Source organism: Mus caroli, chromosome 11, assembly GCF_900094665.2.
Source record: "Mus caroli chromosome 11, CAROLI_EIJ_v1.1, whole genome shotgun sequence".
NCBI lineage: Eukaryota > Metazoa > Chordata > Mammalia > Rodentia > Muridae > Mus > Mus caroli.
The window spans coordinates 97493815-97497916 of record NC_034580.1 but is presented as its reverse complement, the minus strand read 5'-3'; the positions used below and the strand labels follow the sequence as shown (position 1 = coordinate 97497916).

The 4102-nt window shown below is 47.0% G+C and overlaps 1 long non-coding RNA gene across 1 annotated transcript in view; it reads right to left on the bottom strand.

The window, feature by feature from the left end:
• LOC110304563 overlaps nt 1–2457 on the bottom strand; it is a 70872-nt gene extending 68415 nt beyond the window's left edge. Inside the window, exons 1-2 of the long non-coding RNA XR_003837949.1 lie at nt 2250–2457; nt 1972–2057 (exon numbers count right to left, since the gene is read on the bottom strand). This is a non-coding gene — a long non-coding RNA (uncharacterized LOC110304563). The remainder of the gene's footprint in view (nt 1–1971; nt 2058–2249) is intronic.
• Nucleotides 2458–4102: the final 1645 nt, after the last annotated feature.

Sequence of the window (4102 nt, the reverse complement as noted above, 5' to 3'; positions counted from 1 at the left end):
CTTTTTTTTTTTTTTAAGATTTATTTATTTATTATATGTAAGTACACTGTAGCTGTCTTCAGACACACCAGAAGAGGGAGTCAGATCTTGTTATGGATGGTTGTGAACCACCATGTGGTTGCTGGGATTTGAACTAAGGACCTTTGGAAGACCAGTCGGGTGCTCTTACCTGCTGAGCCATCTCACCAGCCCCCGAGAAACCAGGTCTTAAAAAGAGAAAACAACAACAAAACAAACAAAAAACAAGCAAGCAAACAAACAAGTAGTCAGGCCCCTTAGGGACTAGAAGGCCTACTTTTAGTGCTCCTATGAGGCTCGTTTCTCTCCTACTTCTCTAAATCCCTGTGCTTAAAAGAATCATCTATTTGTTTAAATACAGGCTAATAAAGTATATACTTCTGGACCTATGTATACAGGATTAAAGTTAATCTTTCAGGACTTGTGAAATAACTCAATGGATACAGTCACTTGCCACTCAAACCTGACAAGCTGCGTTCAATCCTAGGAACCCACTTGGTAGATACAGAGAACCAACTCCCCAGCTCAGTTCTTCTCACCTCCGTTCCCCTCACTTCAGTCCCTCAGTTCTGACTCTTCTCTTTCTCTTCAGCCCTTAAACATCTTTCAGAATACACGATCACATGTTACAAAGTTCACTACAAGTTCACACAGAAAATCACATCATAAATTGAAATAGAAGTTTACAACGGTGAATGTTTACATGCATAGCCATTAGGAGTAATTATCTGGCCAAACATTTATCACCTGTCTCAGCTCCACAGGTTCACCGAAGGTTTAAAACCATAACTAAGGTATAAGTGAAGTTATATATAAACACAGTTAATATTTTCTCTTTTTTTTGGTTTTTCAAGACAGGGTTTCTCTGTGTAGCCCTCCCTGTCCTGGAACTCACTCTGGAGACCAGGCTGGCCTCGAACTCAGAAATCCGCCTGCCTCTGTCTCCCAAGTGCCCAAGTGCTGGGATTAAAGGCGTGCGCCACTACCACCCAGCTCTTCTTTTTTTTTTTAATTTATTAATTTTTATTTATATGAATACATTGTTGCTTGTCCCATTATGGCTCCTGACACTCATGAAGTGGGTATGGTGGGACACGCCTGTAATCTCGGCACAGGAGAGGTTGAGACCACGGAACCACAAGTTCAAGGTCATCCTTGGTGCCATCACAAGTCTGAGGCCAATCAGACTACATGAGATGCTGTCTCAAAAGAACATTATATGTACTCTTTGAGCCTCCACACCTCAGGGATTAGAGTGTGAAGACTGGCAGAACCATAACCCACACCCTCATCCAGCAGGGGGTCACACATCTCTCCCACCCAGCATTTTTATGTTCTTCTTTAAATAAATAAATCTTTTTTTTTTTTTTTTTTTTGGTTTTTCGAGACAGGGTTTTTCTGTGTAGCCCTGGCTGTCCTGGAACTCACTTTGTAGACCAGGCTGGCCTGGAACTCAGAAATCTGCCTGCCTCTGCCTCCCAAGTGCTGGGATTAAAGGCGTGCGTCACCACGCCCGGCTAGATTTATTTATTATATGTAAGTACACTGTAGCTGTCTTCAGACACTCCAGAAGAGGGCATTGGATCCCCTTTACAGATGATTGTGAGCCACCATGTATGTGGTTGTTGGGAATTGAATTCAGGACCTCTGGAAGAGCAGTCAGTGCTCTTAACTGCTGAGTCACCTCTCCAGAGCCACAGCAAGCAGTTTCAAGGTTTTCAAGGAGCCCTCCATCTGATCTAGGATCTCCTAGTGAGTGGTAGAAAGCTGTGTTTCCACAGACAGCCCTGTAGCTGCAGCCTGGGCCCCTTGTTGAGGTGGCAGATTCACTGGAGTCTGGGCTGGAGCCTGCTGTTGGCTTGGAGTAGGCTGAGCTTCCTTGCCTGCCTCTGATGTTATCATATCCTTGATATATGCAGGATACACTGTCATGAACTGACCAACGGCACCTACCTCATCAATATTCATGTTCGTGCTCCGAGTTGAGAAGTGGGTGGTAGAGCCCCTGGAACTGAAGTTACTGTCAAACCGAGCACCACCTGCGAGAGCAACAAAGACTCTTAACTCCTGAGCCATCTCTCCAGCCCCATAACAACTTAAGAATACCCAACTCGGGCTGAGAAAGTATCTCAAAGGATAACAAACTGCTCCCTTCCATTGGAGCTCTACCTGGGACACTTCCAACATCCGCTTCACCTCTAACCTCCACAAATGACGTATAATCCACCCACCTTCAACACCACACCACGCATATTGTTCTGGTCGATGCTTTTGGATGCAGTCTGATGTATAAGCACATCTAATTTGGTCTCGTTTGCCCTTCCAAATCTTTATGTTTTTGACACTGAAACATTTGACAGTGTCCAGGACTTTCGACCTAGGGTTTGCTGGAGGCCAATGCGGGGCGGCTCTGCATGCTGTGCTTACCCAGCGCCACTCCTCGCTCCTCCGTGGCGGTGGCGGTTGATAACTGTTAGCAGTGAGCAGGTCCCGAGGAGGCAGGAGGCAGAGGAAGCACGTGGGATTTGGGATGCTTACGCCCAGGCCTGCACTCTTGGTGGGCGGGGCCTCTCTCTCCTCCCTCTCTCTCCTCTCATGATTCCCCCCTTTCCCTCTCCCTCTCCCCCTTCCCCCACCCCACTGGTTTCTCTTCTTCCTCTTCTCCTTTCATTTCTATACAATCTCAGGACGTAGTGAGACCAGAATCTGGACCTGGCATTACACAGACCACAGAGATCGGCTGCCTCTGATGATGTGAACCACATCTGGATCCCGGGCACCTCTCTTGATTTTACTTTCCACAATCTTTTTTTATTTTTTTTATTTTGAAGGGTGAAGGAGGGAACAGGGTCTTGTGTAGCCAAGGAAGACCTTGAATTCACGATCTTCCTGATTGAGTAAATGAATGGAAGAATGAAGTACGAGTACCTGAGTTTGGACCCCAGCACCGACATAAAAGTTGGGCATGCCATGATGAATCTGTAACACCACCGATCAGCGTGGTGACAGTTGGATCCTGAGGACTCACTGCCTAGGTGGTTAAGCCAGAGCAGCCAGCCCAGGTTTCTCTGAGAGACCTGGTCTTCAAAATAAGATGAGCCGGGCAGTGGTGGCGCTCGCCTTTAATCCCAGCACTGGGGAGGCAGAAGCAGGTGGATCTCAGAGCTTGAGGCCAGCCTGGTCTACAGAGTGAATTCCACAACAGCCAGAGTGACACAGAGAAACCCTGTCTTGAAAATGGAAGAAAACATGGGGCTGGTGAGATGGCTCAGTGGGTAAGAGCACCCGACTGCTCTTCCAAAGGTCCAGAGTTCAAATCTCAGCAACCACATGGTGGCTAACAACCATCCCTAAAGCGCCCTCTTCTGGAGTATCTGAAGACAGCTACAGTGTACTTTAAATAAATAAATCCTTAAAAAAAAAAAAAAGAAAATGGAAGAAAACAAACAGCTGCCAAGGACTGGCCTCAGCTTGGAGAGGGGTTCTCTGAGAAGGCCTGTCTAAGAACATGGAAACAAATGACTTGAACTCAAACTGTGGGTCCAAACTGACAGCCTGTGTTCTGCTTGAGATGATTCTCTAGAGAGCTCTGTAGTCCGCTCGGGAGAGCTTCCTGCTAGAGATAACTCTCTCATGCTAGGAAAAAAAAATCCTAAAAGCTCTCTGGATAGCTCATGGGTTTAAGGATCTTGGAAGCCAGGCAGTGGTGGCCCACGCCTTTAATCCCAGCCAGCACTTGGGGGTGGGGGGGGGCAGAGGCAGGCAGATTTGTGGGGCAGACAGGCAGATTTCTGAGTTCGAGGCCAGCCTGGTCTGGTCTACAGAGTGAGTTCCAGGACAGCCAGAGCTATACAGAGGAACCCTGTCTCGAAAAACAAAAAACAAACAAACAAACAAAATGCCCACAGGCTGTCCTGGAACTCACTCTGTAGACCAGACCAGGCTGACCTTGAACTCAGAAATCTGCCTGCCTCTGCCTCCCGAGTGCTGGGATTAAAGGCATGCGCCACCATACCTGGCCACCATACCTGGCTCGAGAAACCCTGTCTTAAAACAAAACAAAACAAAAAATTCTTGGATCTTT